Raw genomic sequence first — 16,600 nt, forward strand, 5'->3', positions numbered from 1 at the left:
GTCTCTTTTTTTTTGCTTTTGACATCTTGGAATTTGATGGCGGCGGCAGCGGCGGCGGCGGCAGGCTCCTCCCCCTCCTCCCGTGACCTCGCGCCAAGAGTGACCGCTAGTAACCCTTGTACAGCTCGCTCTGTCTCTCTCGCGCGCGCCTCTCCCTCGCTCCCCCCCCCCCCCCCTTCGCCTTCAACAGCCGTTTTAGAACGTCAGAGCGCCAGCCCCTCGCGCGCCACCCGGAGCCAGCCAATCAGGAGCCACCTTCGTCGGCATATGGAATGAGGATGCTCCTCGGCGGCGGTTGTGAGGTGCGCCAGTAAAAAAAAAGAGAGGAAGAACAGGGAGACTTCGGAGGAGGAGGGGAGGGGGCGCGCGCGCTCAGAGGGGGGCGGGGTCTAGAACAGGCTCGGCCGCCTCTCATTGGCTCAGACGCTGCAGGCCCCGCCCACTTCGTGGGCAGAGCTACGGCGCGGCCCCCTCTCGGCACACGCGCAGAGCCTCTCGCCGGCAGAACGCGGAGGGAGCTGAGGGGCTAGTTAGCGGGAAGCGTTGCACTAATTCAGGCGGTGACGAGGTAAGAGGCTCGGTCATTCTGACAGAGAATGAGGGAGGGAGGAAGGAAGGCAACAAGGTGTGGGTTGGTTCCTTTCAGCAAACCAAAGGACAGCGTTGGGCCGCTGAGGGGGGCGCAGCACATGCGGAGGGGATCCATCGAGGCCTACTTGAAGCACGACCCTGGTGAGAAGGCTGGAGGTTTGCGCCGAGCGAGGCCGAGGTACACGCGAGCAAATCTGACTCTCTAACGGAGATTTCGCTGCAGCAGGTGGCAAGGGCACTCCCGCGTGGCTCGTCTTCGCTCCTTGTTTGGCAGTCGGGTCCTGGGTGTCACCCACTGCCTCTGGACTGTGGCATTAATGCGGTTTAGCGCCTCTTAGAACGGCAATGGCTCAGCGCTAGGGAACCCTGGGAGTTGTGGGTTTGAAAGGTCTTTCTTCCAAACAGTGCTAGTGGATTCCGTAGTTGTAGAGCAGGCATGGGCAAGCTTGGGCCCTCCAGGTGTTTTGGACTTGAACTCTCACAATTCCTAACAGCCTACCGGCTGTTAGGAATTGTGAGAGTTCAAGTCCAAAACACCTGGAGGGCCCAAGCTTACCCATGCCTGCTCTACAGCTATGGATATGTATGCACGCAGGGCCTACCGTAATTCTGTCAACCCCACCAAAATGCCTGCACACACTCGTGGTTACTGTCCCCAGGGAGGCACAGCTGTTTTTATAAATAGAGTGCAGTGGACCCTTGGTATCTGCTGGGGCTTCGTTCCAAGACTCTCAGTAGATAGAAAAACCCATGGGTGTTCAAGTCCCGTTATATACAATGGCATAGTGAACTGGCCCATGCGTTGGAATGGCGGTTACTGTCCCCAGTGCAAATGGGAAATACAGCTTTGCCTATAAATGTAGTGCAGTAAATTCTTGGTATTTGCTTGGTATTAGTTCAAGGACTCTGGGTAGATACCAGGATCCATGGATATTCATAGAATCATGGAATAAGTTGGAAGGGACCTCGTGGGCCATCCAGTCCAAACGTCTGCCAAGAAGCAGGAAAATCGCATTCAAAGCACCCCCGACAGATGGCCATCCAGCCTCTCCTTAAAAGCCTCCAAAGAAGGTGCTTCCACCACACTCTGGGGCAGAGAGTTCCATTGCTGAACAGCTCTCACAGTGAGGAAGTTCTTCCTAATGTTCAGGTGGAATCCCCTTTTCTGTATTTTGAAGCCATTGTTCCACATCCCAGTCTCCAGGGCAGCAGAAAACAAACTTGCTCCCTACTCTCTATGACTTCCCCTCTCATATTTTTACATTGACTATCATGTCTCCTCTCAGCCATCTCTTCTGCAGGCTAAACATGCCCATCACTTTAAGTCACTCCTCATAGGGCTTGTTCTCCAGACCCTTGATCATTTTAGTCACCCTTCTCTGGACACATTTCAGCTTGTCAACATTGCCCCTAAATTGCAGTGCCCAGAATTGGATACAGTACTCCAGGTGTGGTCTGACCAAGGCAGCATAGAAGGGTAGCATGTCTTTCCTGGATCTAGACACTATACTTCCATTTATGCAGGCCAAAATCCCATTGGCTTTTTTTGCCACTGCATTACATTGTTTGCTCAAGTTTAACGTGTTGACCATGAGGACTCCAAGATCTTTATCACACATACTGCTGTCGAGCCAGGCATCCCCCATTCTGTATCTGCATTTCATTTTTTCTGCCTGAGTGGAGTATGGCATCGCATTGCTGCCTGTTGTAAGATCACCTTGAGTCCCTCCGAGGTTAGAAAGGCAGAGTATAAATATGGTAAATAAATAAAATAATTTAAACCAACTGAGGAAGTGTTTTTACAGTACAGCATAAGCTGTAGCTTTGCATAAAATGACAGCTAGTATGTCAGACTTCCGTCTTTCTCAATGTATTGGGCAACCTTCACCAAAAGAAATATATATGTTAACTAGCATAAATCATTATGTATAGATAACATGTCTCCTAAAAGTACAGACAAGATTAGAATATACTTCATTAATATTAAGTAGGCTCTGAGTGTTGGAGGAAGTTCAAGTGTGAGCTTGTTGGGGACTGACTGAACTATTGTTATTACAAGTGTCATGATATTTGAGATCCCTGAATATAGCCAGAAAGTGGCATGAAAGAGGATAGTGTGAGTGGCTCTGAACTGTTTATATTTATAAAATAAGTGTCAAGTTGCAGCAGCACATGAAATCAAGGAGTTATCTCTGTGCTGTTTTGCTTTTTCTTTCTGATTCCAAAGAAATGAGACTGCTGGGAAGGAACATGATAGGAAAGCGAGACATTCAGCTAGGCTGCCATTAAGGTTTCTATACAAATATTTTGAAAGCTGAATCTCAGCAAATAGGTTGGTTTTGAATTTACATTGGTGAGAATTTAGGATGAAACAGGCAATAAAATAAATAGGATGTTGTTATTCACAGATTGTCTGAAGAGTTGTGCCTAGTTTGTGTATCAGCAATGTGGTGGCCAACCTTTACAGCAGGCATGCTCAAATTGCGTCCCTCCAGCTGTTTGGTCCTCCAACTCCCAGAAGCCCTGACCAACTTGTTTTCATGGTGTAGTTCTGGAAGACTTTTCCTGCATATGTTTTCCTATATGTCAGGGAGTTGGACTTGATGGCCCATGTGGTGTCTTCCTATTCTGTGATTCTGATACTTTGATGTGACCAATTTAGAGGCTACTTTTTAGATATACCTTACCACCTTTTGTGAAAGTTTTTTTTTTGCAATGAAGAGCTCAGTAATATCTCAGGATTATTATTTCAGTTGTGTTGTCCGGTGGTTTGAACATTGGACTACAACCCTGGAGGCCAAGGTTTGAATCTCTGCTCAGCCATGGAAACCCATTGGGTAACTCTGGGCAAGTCGTACTCTTTCAGCCTAAGAGACAAACCCTTCTCTGAAGAAATCTTGCCAAGAAATCCCCATGATAGGTTTGCCTTAGAGTTTCCATAAGTTGCAAATGACTTGGAAGCACACAACAACAGGGTTTTGTCAAGGCTTAGGAAAGTCACAATATGTTGAATAAGCATACAAACTGCAGCTTATTTTGTCAGGAAAAACACTGGAAGAGGAGAGGCAATCCAGTCGATTTCCTCTTGTGTACTGGGTTGCAGTACACATGCAACACTTGTAATTGCATCATGGCTACAACCACAGCTCTAAGACAGCTGTTGAAATATATGGGATAGCTTCTAGTCTTATTTTGACAAGCAAACAGAGACTCATAATGGGAAGCGATGGATGACTGATCTCTTGGCATAGAGTGGCCCATATTTTAATTCTGTACCATCAGCAGAACTTTTTGGCATTGTAACTTATATAGTATTTCAGAAATCATCATTTAAGGCTTTGTTATACATGGATATTATACATATATTTTCCATTGGGCATGAGGAAACCTTTTTTTGTGAAACTCTTATCAATGCCCTTCTCTGCTTATGACTTAAGTCTGGAAACATCCCAGTGTTTTCAGACTTTTGATCATCATCAGAGAATTTTCAACATCAACTACTTTGGAAGAACCTTAGTGCATTTCAGAGGATTCTGAGTGGTATTATATAATGCATATGGCCTGGTTCAGACATAATACTAAGCTGTGGTTTAGCTTTGCTTGCATGAGCCATAGGCTCATGTGATCCCTTCTCCTTTGGCATGGCTCTGAGAAGATTGGAAATCTTCGTTTCTGTTTTCAGTTAAGAGTAGTTTAGTGTTCTGTTGAATTCTAAACTGCAGTTACTTTTAACTATGGCTTACTGCATTTTTATTAAAATATACATATTTCATAAAACATTGTTTGAGTTTTGATTTTTGTTTCATTGAAGTAATTGAGACTAGGAACATGTTGTCCAGATCAAGACATAACACTAATCATTGATACTTTTTACAATAGAAGCTAAAGTTTTAGATTTCTTTAGTTCTAAAGAGAGAAGGGAGTACATGAATATAAAGCTTTAATATAGTGGTCCCTTACTACTCTTGGAGTTTTGTTCAAGGACTCCCTTTAGATGCCAACATTCATGGATATGCAACTCCCATTATATACAATGGTATAGTAAAGCTTTGCCCTTTATATAAAAATAACTTGGAAGCACACATATAGAATAGCAAAATCAAAGTTTGATTTTTGAATATATTCATTCAAGCTGTGGAAGGTTGAATCCATGGGTGAAGAAACCGTGTATATGAAACACTGAGCTGGTTGTATTTCATATTTTATGTATTGGCCAAGCGTGTTAGTCCTTACAGTTAACTCTTTGATGTGTTTTAGAAACCTAGCTCTCAATATTTGATTGTCCAGATGTATTTGACTTCAGCTCCCAAAATTCCTGATTATCAGCCGAACTGGCTGGGGCTTATGGAATTTGAAATCTAAAACCATCTGGATGATTCAAAATATAGGACTGCTGTTTTAAAACACCCCATTACTTCCCCATGACTTTGCATCTGCAGGGGAGGAATATAATTAGCAGACAAATTCCTTTTTAGAAAGCTTTATTCCCTGTTGCTGATATTCTCGTGAACTATTATTAGTAGTACTGCCTTCATTATTTATTGATGTTCTTTTATAGGCTTTCTAGGACCTACTCCATAGATCTATATATATTTTTCTCTGTCTTGTAAAAGAGTTGAAAGTAACTCTGGGACACTCATTGGGGTGACAAACAGACTTGTTTTGTAATGTGTGAACGTTTCCTACTAGTCTTCCTCATTTAGAGTGTGGTGCATGCATGTTTAAACTATGAAAACTTCACCTAATTTGATATATATTTTCAGAATATGTACACACACACGGGAGGGGGGAGAACGAACAGAGTGGAACTAATGAAATGGTGCACCTACTATCCAGGTTGAATATCACTTATCTGAAATGCTTGAAACCAGAAGTGTTTTGGATTTCAGGTTGTTTTTTTTCAGATTTTTGAATACCTGTATTTGTATATTAAAATTATATTATGTTATATTGTGAAATATATTGGAGATGGAACCCAGGTCAACTTGTATATACAAATACATATCCCTCCTTGCCTTATGTCTGTAGCTTGAATCAACTTTAGAAAGTAGGTGAGAAGAAATTTGATTTATATGGATGAAATCTGAACTCATGAAAAGTTTGGTTTTTATGTTCTCTGTAAACGAATAAATACTTTTTAGTTGTCTTCTGCTCATGCAGTGGGAGATTCATAACCCCCAACATATTAACTGCTTGTCTTCTGGAGGGCTCCTCAACCTTCTGGAGTAGATTTAGAATCTGCAGACAGAAGGAAGAATTTGATCTTGCAATAGTGTCTGTTCTCGTGTCCAAATGACTATTATAATCTTGTAGATGCTTATCTGTTTCCATATCTGTACTTCATGATACATGGACATTGAACAGGTGTGTGTTCATGTGGCTATGTGTCCTTTGTAATCTTTCTTTCAGAGTGTATGTATCTTATGACTATTAATATATACTAACAGTTATTTAGAATGTGTATATCTTGATTTGATTGTTTGGCTGTGTGTAATAATCTTGCTAGAACAGGTAAATTGCATATGTTGTCCTAAAATAATCTGTCTCTTAATGAGGAAGATTTTTTTTCAATTGTTTCTTAGATCCCAGGTCCCTATTACTTTTAATGTGATGGCCAAATTGAATTTATGAAGGTAGATTACTCTGCTTTATCAACATTAAAATAAATGGTTCAGGTTTGTTTGCCATTTAGATATAAATTTGGTATATTAAGTTATTGTTTGCATCATAACATATTTTTCTTGTCACTCTACTTGCAGCATTTGCCTTTCTTGCAAGTGTAGGAAGATTTCAGCAGTTAAATGCTAAGAACATGGAAATTATTGCATCTAGATTCAAACTACTTTCCAAAATGCCATTTGGCAGCAGAGAGAGTTATATTTTGCTAATAGAGGACGATAGACTATATTCAATGAATGGCTGCTACATCAGGGAAGGAGATAGTGATGAAAGAGTTTCTATGACTATGACTAAATACACACATGTGAAGTGAAATAATAAGGTCAGATAAGCCTTGCACAAGTAAACAATCACATTGAATCACCTAGGGACCACTTCAAGATTTCTTACAAAATGTATACAAGTACATATGTTTCTTTCACCAATCTCCATTTTTTAATTATTTTTCATTTTTGTGGGCATAAGTATACATTTATGCTGAGAAGTTAGTATTGAAGTAGCTTTATCTGCTTTCTCATAATTTCAATATTAACATGTGTTCAAAAAAGGATTCTACAACAAGTTACTGTTTACTTTGCTTGTTTTAGGCTGGTTCACACGACTGCCACAGGAATCCCGTTTTTTCTCAGCTGGAGAGTGTTGCATATTTTCCTGCAGACATACTACTGCAATCTGATATTGAGATACCCTAACAATATGGAAAATCTGTGTTACTCCAGCTTAAAAAAAGCCCTTGGAACTAAATAGAGGATAAGAAGGAAAAGATGGCAACTGGGTGGGTGCAAACATGTCATTATAAAAAGAAGCTTCCTTGTCAGATACTCTGTTTAAAGTGAGGTATGGCTGTACACACAGGCTCACCATCTTACTCAATGCTAGCTGCTTAGTTGCTATACAAGAGAGATTTATTTCTCTTCCCACCACATCCTGGAAGCATGGTTACCATCAGAACCAATATCTCTGGGTATCCTGAGCAGACAACTATAGTCTTCTGTTTATCTAGTTAATCCTAATTAATTACCAAATTATCCTTAGTAGCAATGCTGCTCTAATTCTGAAGATACAGTGAATCTGTTGTATCTTAAGAAAGGTATATTATCTGTCTCTTGGTGAGGTTTTTAAAAAATCACTAATAGTTTTCATTGCTTTTTTTTAACATTACAAATGTGATGGAAGATATTATCAGTATCAATTCTTACTGTATGAAAGAATATAGTAAAAATTACAGAATAGATGCAAGTTTTGGAGTCTATAGCATGTTATGGCAGAGAAATATATCTATCCCTCCTTTTTTGGTGGCTAAATATGTACCACTCCTTTCTGTAAGGCTTGGAAGTTTATTTAGTTGTGGGAAAATACATAATACACTTGTCCCTACACATTTGCAAGTTTGAGCTTCCCGGATTTGATTATTTGCGGATGATTTCCTGGCACCTCTGCTGCTTTTTTTTAAGGCTAGGGTTAGGTAGCAGCAGGAAGAGGTCAAAGACAGCAGGAAGGTGTTGCAGTGGGACTATAGTTAACTAGTGTGTTCAGATAAATGTTAAACATATGATGAGGTTCCCACATTACTCACAAATAGTACAGAAGTGTGGTGACAGTGTTCTGAAAGAAATACAGTTGTTATGTTACATCACAGTTTTGGTCAAGCCACTTTCAATTACAACATATTTACCCTATATGATCAGAGGCATTGGACATTTCCCTTTGTTGAATTCAAATGGTGGCTTCTTAGGGTGCTTCCACACAGCCATATAATCCAGAATATCAAGTCAGATAATCCACATTATCTGTTTTGAACTGGATTATTTGAGTCCACACTGCTATATATTTCAGTTCAGAGTGGAAAATGTGGATGTTATATAGCTGTGTTGAAGGGGCCAAAGTCATCTATCAATGAATAAATGATTAATGGAGAATGTTCTATTGGCCTGTCTCATATAACATCAGCATTAAAACACAGTAAAAAGCTGAGGAGAATTGATATATTTGTGATCCTAAGAATATCACTTTTATTATTATTTTTTATTTACAACATTTATACCCCGCCCTTCTCACCCGAGGGGACTCAGGGCGGCTTACAAAAATTGGCAAAATTTAATGCCCAAAGTGCAATCATAAAAACAAAACAATATAAACAGATCCATTAATAACATTATTAAAACACATTATAAAAACCTTTAAAACGTATATATAATTAATTCCATTCATCTGAGATCCTCATGCTTCATCCTTAAATCAGGCCATGTCAACTTTGTCATTTACTCATTTTAGAGAGTGTATATTTTTGTTTAAGAATTAATGGGATGAATATTGCCATGTTGTTGCTTTAGAAAAATCCCCTACAAACATTTGGTTAGGTATGAAAGACAATGCTTGGGTACAAGTCCTTTTCGATAATCTCAGATGCTGGTGATTATCTATACTGAGTTGAACTTCATGAAAACATGAAATGTATATGCAATGAATGTTATAATCAGTAAGGATTACTATTGTTATTGGCATGGTTTTGCAATCTAACAACTGCTGTTGACTGGAGATGTGGAAATTAGGAATCTGAATCTAAAAATCATAGTGGCGTCATCAGGCAGTGTGATACATTCGATCTAGTGCCACTTTTTATGATTGTGCTGATGTGCTACTATATATATTGATTAAGATGTGTTATATGTTTACCTGGGATTGCTTCCAAGTAAACTTACTACACATCACTCAGGGGAATGTCAAAGCAAACTGGAAACACAAATAATTTCTTGTCTCTAAATGATTTAAAACAGCCTGAAAAAAATCATAAATTAAATCTTTACTGAATAATGTAAAAATGTTTAGTCAAGATATTCCAGTGGAATTTGGAATTGCTAGATGTACCATTTACTATTACCATATACTAGTGGGCACTGGATGATGATGATTACACCAACAAACTGCTGAAGAGAAAAGATCCTTGAAGACCCCAAGAAAGCAATAAAATTTGAGAAGGGGAATATCTGGGAATGGCTGTAGAACAGGATACTAGAAAGAAATGGAAAGGTGTCTTTTGCAGCTCATGAACAGGTTCTTCAGGTAAATTGATTTAAGACAAATATTTAAAAATAACTATAAGCAGTAAACGTGTGTAAAAATAAGATCAAATAGTTGACTATCTTATTCATGTAGCAAGATCACACAAAACGCTAGGATGAAGTGGCTGAACGAATACATTGAAATGTATGCAAGTAAAATAAATACCTAAAGAAAAAAATTAAGAAGTTTGGTGAGAAAATGTTGTGCACAATAGTGAAGCAATTTTTTTACTGGACTTTAAAGTTTGAACTGAAATAATTGGAATATAATATGCAAAGCTTAACTGTGGTTGAGGGAAATGTTATTATAACAGAATGTAAGACAAAGAAAGGGAAACGATAAAATATCAAGTATTATAAGTTAAAATAGAGCATCTCTGGGAAACAAAAATATGCTTCTGTTCCTCTTCAGTTTCACAGTCTACCAGGTGTTACTGACTGAAGTTTTGGACCATTATTAATTCAAATTCTATCTAATAATCTCGGAATCAGATAAATACTATGTTACCAAGTAGTGTCACTTTTTGTAATTGTCGTGTTCTGATCCTATCTGACTCTCCCATTCAAATGTTTTGCCTGCCCATTTGGAATTGTTCCCAGAGCACCTGTCACTACTGAAGGTAACAGTGCAGTATGTACAGTACCATTAAAAGATCTTCTGCCGCAAACTGTATTGCTTATTTCACAGTTTCCAATGCAAAACTGAGGCATTTCAAGTTGGAGTGAAGCCAGCATTTAGATTTGTAAGTGGTTAGCCACTGTTGCTGCAGAATGCTGAACAATGAAGTAGATCAATTGTCTATAGCCACATTTAGTAGTACAGTGTGTCTTTACCTACGATTACACCCTCATAATTGGCTTATATTATCTACAGTTTATGGGAATTTCAGTATAACTTACATGGTCCATAGATGCCTTCCCTGCTTTAACAAATATCTGTCAGGCAATACTTACTCAGGTGAAGTTTTTTCCTCATCAAGGGCAATTTAGAAAAACTACATTGATTGAATTTGAATTTTAGCTGGAACAAGTATAAAGATTATTATTGGCAAATTTCTGATAACAAAGATGAAGGTCTGCATTTATCACTGCTAAAAAGAAATAATAGCATTATCAGTATTTCATATGAAAATATCAGTCATTAGGCAAAGAGTCCAATATTGACATCACTTGTAGTGTGACTATACTTTTTGGTCACAAATTCAACCAAGCTTTAAAAAGTTGCTTTGAAGATTTCACCTTTCAAAAAGTGGCAGATACTCATATGAATGTGCATGCTTTCTCTTTGTCACCTCCACATATCTCCTACACATCTAGTATATACAGTAGAGTTTCACTTATCCAACATTCGTTTATCCAACATTCTGGATTATCCAACACATTTTTGTAGTCGATGTTTTCAACACATGATATTTTGGTGCTAAATTCGTAAATATAGTAATTACAACATAACATTACTGCATATTGAACTACTTTTTCTGCCAAATTTGTTGTATAACATGATGTGTTGGTGCTTAATTTGTAAAATCATAACCTAATTTGATGTTTAATAGGCTTTTCCTTAATCCCTCCTTATTATCCAACATATTCGCTTATCCAACATTCTGCCGGCCCATTTATGTTGGTTAAGTGAGACTCTACTGTACCATCATTGGGCTACTGGTAGGTATAATAAATGATTATATCACTGATTCCATGTTTTTGTAGGGCAGCTAGTGTTAGTTGTTTTGCTATCATGGTGACAGAATAATAAACTTCAAAGAAAATGTAAAACTCTTTGCCTTTAGAATTACAATACCCTCCAGCACTTGTAATAATTAAGATAACTTGTTGGTCATTATATTTCTTCCCCATTTATAACAGTAATGGGAATACTGCAGCCCTCCAGATGATGTATGCTATACGGGCTTTTGGGAATAAGTGTCTGGAAGGCCTCATAATTTCTTCCCCAATTTAGAAGGGTACATCAGAGAATATGATGCTACTGGTAGTTTGTAATAAAAATACCTAGGATGTTGATAGCCAAATCTTACATGGGTACTTTTATTACTAGGTTACATTGTGAAATACAAACATTCTGCTCTGAAATGTGCATGCATTATTTGTCTTCAGTGTTGATTGCAAGCTGCTGTAGCTGGATGTTGCATTTAAATGTGGCTTAGTGTGAGAAGATGCTTGCTGTCTAGAAATACCATATGTAACAGGAAGGAGGGGCTGGGGCATTTGAGGAGGAAGAAAGAAGCTGTCATTCTCTCAGGATAAAAATGCAATTTGGGACTGCAATTACAGGCATTTTATTCCCTGCAGCTAAGCATGAAGTCATTGCTTGTTTTACAGTTGAGATATCATTTGCCTAATGGTCATGCAATGAAAATAAGGCATGTGAGAGCAGAAGTAGCCATTACTTGCAAAGTGACAGTAGCACAGATACCTGATCATGAATAAAAAAGCAGATTTTGGGTCTGGCTTGATTGGGTAGTGCTTGAGGCTATTTATTTACTGTTTGAACCAACCAACCTTTTTTTGGGTGTACCTAGACATGGGCAAGCTTCAACTCTCCCGGTGTTTTGGACTTCAATCCCCACAATTCCTAATAGCCAGTAAGCTGGCTGAGATTTCTAGGAGTCCAAAACACCAGGCGGGCTAGAGTTTGCCCATGTCTGATCTAGACTAATGATTCCTAAGGTCTGGTGCTCCAGGTGTTTTGGACTTCATCTCCCAGAATCTATGACAATTGGCCAAAGTGGCTGAGGCTGCTGGGACCTGAAGTACAAAACACTTGGAAGACCTGAGTTTGGGGGTCACTGATCTAGACTATAAAATGTAATTTGACACCACTTTAACAGCCATGGCTCAATAGAGTTATGGGAGTAGTAGTAGAACCACCAACAGTATTTGGCAGAAAAGGCTAAAGACCTTGTAAAACTACAGCTCCCATAATTGCATAGCATTGAGCGATGGCAGTGTGAAATTGCATTAATTCTACAGTGTAAATCAGACATGGGCAAACTTTGGCCCTCCAGGTGTTTTGGACTTCAATTCCACAATTCCTAACAGCCTACTGGCTGTTAGGAATTGTGGGAGTTGCAGTCCAAAACACCCGGAGGGCCAAAGTTTGCCCATGCCTGGTGTAGTTGCACCCTTGCCTTAGAAACCCAGGGCCCTTTCACATAGCCATATAACCCAGAATATCAAGGCAGAAAATCATACAATATCTGCTTTGAACTGGGTTATTTGAATCCACACTGCCATATATTCCAGTTCAGAGTAGAAAATGTGGGATTTTATTCAGCTGTATGGATGGGATTCCAAATTTCCCCAAAGTAAGGGAGCGTTTCCCTTTCCCTTGCAATGGACACAGAGACACTTTTTGCTCTTCAAAACGGTCCCCTCGCTTAGCTTTAAGGCCAGCTTTGTGGCTGGAGGCATCTCAGGTGAGATCCAGGAGCCTTGCAGCTGGGCGCCAGGTGCAAAAGAGCGGCCGGGCTCCTTTCGGTCTGGGTCAGGCTAGAAGTGGCCGGCGTGGAACCGCGTCACAAAGCGGATTTTCTGTCTCCACGGCAATCCGTCCTCGGCTCCTTTTAACCCCCCCCTCCTCCCCCCGTTCGCGCCTGTCAAGACGGGCGAATGGCAGAGGGCCCTGCCTGGCGGGCCGGTGGGTGGGGGGACGGGACGGGACGATAAAGGGTTGCTTGCTTCAACTTCTCGGTCACCCGGGGTGAAAGGCGCAATAGGTAGGCGCTGGAGATTGGCATACATAGATTCTAGGCTTGCATTCGCCATTATGAATGAACGCTAGAGGGCGGTGTTGTATTTAGTGGTGGCTCGTTTCCCCATTTAGAAGCTTATAACTATAACCGGTGTTCGAGAATGCCCCCAGACGTCGCCTGGAGCCCTTTGAAGCATTAAACCACAAACACGCTATACATGAGTGTCACCAGAGACACGAAATGAAAAAGGAACAGCTACACTTCTCTCTTGACCTCTTGATGTCTGTTTTGGTGTACATGTTTTCATCTGAATTAATCCCTTGCAGGCTCCCCATAAATTGAAAAAGATCTTTATGGAAAATGATTGAGTTGCAGGGTTGTCACCAATCCTCATTACTGTTCAGTAAACATGGAATTGAAGAGTGAGTGTTGACGAAATGGATTAGTCATTACAATTTGCATTTAGCTATTTGCAGAAGGGTTGTTGTAAGTTTTCCGGGCTGTATGGCCATGTTCCAGAAGCATTGTCTCCTGACATTTCGCCCACATCTATGGCAGGCATCCTCAGAGGAGTGAGGTCTGTTGGAAATTGGGCAAGTGGGGTTTATATATCTGTGGAAAGTCCAGGTTGGGAGAAAGAACTCTTGTCTGTTTGAGGCGAGTTTGAATGTTGCAGTTGATCACCTTGATTAGCATTTAATGGCCTTGCAGATTCAAAGTCTGGCTGCTTCTGCCTGAGGGAATCCTTTGTTGGGAGGTGTTAGCAGGCCCTGATTGTTTCATGTCTGGAATTTCCCTGTTTTCAGAGTTTTGTTCTTTATTTATATTGTCCTGATTTAAGAGGTTTTTTTTTTAAAAAAAAAAATACTGGTAGCCAGATTTTGTTCATTTTCATGGTTTCCTCCTTTCTGTTGAAATTGTCCACATGCTTGTGGATTTCAATGGTTTCTCTGTGTAGTCTGACATAGTTGTTGTTAAAATGGTCGAGCATTTTGTTTTCTCAAATAATACGCTGTGTCCAGGTTGGTTCATCAAATGCTCTGCTATGGCTGACTTCTCTGGTTGAATTAATTTTCTGTGCCTTTCATGTTCTTTGATTTGTGTTTGGGCGCTGCATCTGGTGGAACCTATTTGCAAAAGGTTAGTTTTCATGGTTTGCTTCAGCAAAGAGTCATGGCATCTTTAAGACTTGTAGACCATTTGTTGCATAAGGTTCTCCAGTCCAAGAAAATTTATCCTATAATTAATATAGTAGTCTTAGAGGTGTTTCAGGACTGCTTTATTTTGGTATTTTAAATCAACATTACAGCATTACATACACTGCTGCTCCCCCCCCCCCCCCCCCGTCAACTATAGTGATTATGTTAGGACAAAACAATCTTGTGACATATTTTTATTTGTAGTACTTGAATATAACTGCTTATTTCATAAATGCAAATGTAGGTAGTAAGATAAATCTTTTAGTGAATGACTTTATGGTAAATATGGATTAAAAGGCTAATGAGTTGAATTGATTTGTTATAATACTATTAGCCTCGCTTTATTCAAAAGTCTTAGCATGGTAAGAATGTCCTGTCTAACTTTATTCTTAAATAACCCCATTAATTGAGCTAGATTCAAGTGAATAATTAAACTTTGTAGTAACACCAGTATTTGGACATCACATTCCAAAATAAAATATTCAGATTTGATGATAATTAATTACTTGTGAAATACTATGCCAAGAGTTTTATATCCAACAAAATTTAGATTATATTATAGCATATTAGTTTTTTAAAAAATGTCACAGCACATGTCTGAACCATTAGAATTTGTATTTAATTTTAATGTGCTAGCTTTATATGAATCTGTAGCTTCTACTATTTAAGTGTTATTGCGAGCATTTCAGATGTATTGGTTTGAGGTCAAGGAAAACCGTTTATGTCTAGTAAACATAATCCACTGACTTTCAGTCTGAAATAAATACTGTTCAGGAAAAAAGGGCTGCCTTTGAAATAAATCTAGCCTTCTGTTTGTAACAGTGGCCAGCAAATTGCCCTGGAAGCTCTATGGTTTGTCATTAAAATGTATTGCTTTCAGAAACACAATCCTTCCAGCTAATAGCCATTAATAGATGTATTCTCCATTAATTTGTCTGCACTTGTTTAAAGGAAGCTGTTAGCTGAACCATATGTAGAATTGGTTGCATTTAGGTCCCATAAGTCATACATCTCACCACTCTGGTTTGACGGTTTGCCTCAGTTTCATTCATTGAGTTTAAAAAATGCTTCTGTAATTGGTTTGCTGCTGTCATTTATGTGGCTTATTTTTGATGCGAATCTTAATTTATTTGAAAAAGCCCCTAGATGGCATAGTGGACTAAGTGACTTGAAGGTTGGGTTGCTGACCTGAAAGCTGCCGGGTTCGAATCCCACCGGGGAGAGTGCGGATGAGCTCCCTCTATCAGCTCCAGCTCCATGTGGGGACATGAGAGAAGCCTCCCACAAGGATGGTAAAAACATCAAAAAACATCCGGGCATCCCCTGGACAACGTCCTTGCAGACTCCAGAAGCGACTCAAGTTGCTCCTGACATGAAAAAAATTTTTTTGATGCTGGTTAATCGCGATTCATTTAAGCTATGGTTACCTTACTAACTTTAAAAAGTCATTTCGTAATAGCTGTAGGGGATTACTTTGTTTTACTTTGTACAGAATTTATAAAGAACTTACTATAACATTTTAGATTCTCTGTCTGATTCATATTTATATAATCAAATGTTTCTGTATATACCTATTTTTTAGATAAAGAATTTAGATAGATGGCTTTTTATCCTACTCGGTAAATTGTGACTTGTATGACAATATCGGTTTGCAGTGGTGCAATTTAAAGCCAAACAACATAATAACAGAAAAATATATACTATCAGAAACTAATTCATTAAAATTGCACTATTGCAAGCTACATATGGCTCATGTAAACAAAGTCATTACAAACTAACTGAGCAGCAAGTTCTGCAAGTATGTTTCTGAGGAGGAAAAGCTGGGAGAAATAAGATTTGACATGATTTTCTAGAAAGGGGTATCTGTAGGTCCCAAAAGAAGCTCTAAATCTGATTTTTAGATAGCATGTACACCTGAAACAAGGTATGTTTGAGTGATCTTAAGGAAAATAAAAAACTACAGGGCCCAAATCATCTATATTCTAGTACCTCAAAGATTAGTCAACATTTTTGAGGTCGAATCCTTTAACTGATAGCAAACTCTGATCTATCAGGATTTCTATAATTGATGTTAGTAGTTGGGTCTCTGTGTTGTGGGCCTGATTCAATTTCTGAAGACCTTACAAAGGTATCCCTGCATCTAGTGCTTAACATGTGTCACAGCATGTGTTCTTATTGTCTCAAATAGAGTGCAGCTTGTATGTCAAGCAAGGATAGGTGTGGGGAGTGTCTCTGGCCAAAGTGAGAATCATATAACAATATTTAGATTATGAATAAGTTGGATTGTTGACCCTTGTCTCTCTGATCAGCAGAGCTGAACCAGGTCTGGCTCCTCCAGATTTTACGGACTAGTTTCCTT

General features: G+C 39.3%; 1 protein-coding gene across 5 annotated transcripts in view; it reads left to right on the top strand.

Annotated features, from left to right (window-relative positions):
• The first annotated feature begins 414 nt into the window (after positions 1-414).
• acsl3 (acyl-CoA synthetase long chain family member 3) overlaps positions 415-16,600 on the top strand; it is a 63,033-nt gene continuing 46,847 nt past the window's right edge. For 2 of the 5 annotated variants that reach the window (XM_062976575.1, XM_062976574.1), the window contains exon 1: positions 415-568. The gene's annotated coding sequence lies outside the window, so the exon portion shown is untranslated. Of the gene's footprint in view, positions 569-646; positions 770-12,976; positions 13,067-16,600 lie in introns of those variants that run through there. The other 3 variants (XM_062976578.1, XM_062976576.1, XM_062976577.1) reach the window with 2 other exon arrangements.

Source organism: Anolis carolinensis, chromosome 3 (assembly GCF_035594765.1).
Source record: "Anolis carolinensis isolate JA03-04 chromosome 3, rAnoCar3.1.pri, whole genome shotgun sequence".
Lineage (NCBI taxonomy): Eukaryota > Metazoa > Chordata > Lepidosauria > Squamata > Dactyloidae > Anolis > Anolis carolinensis.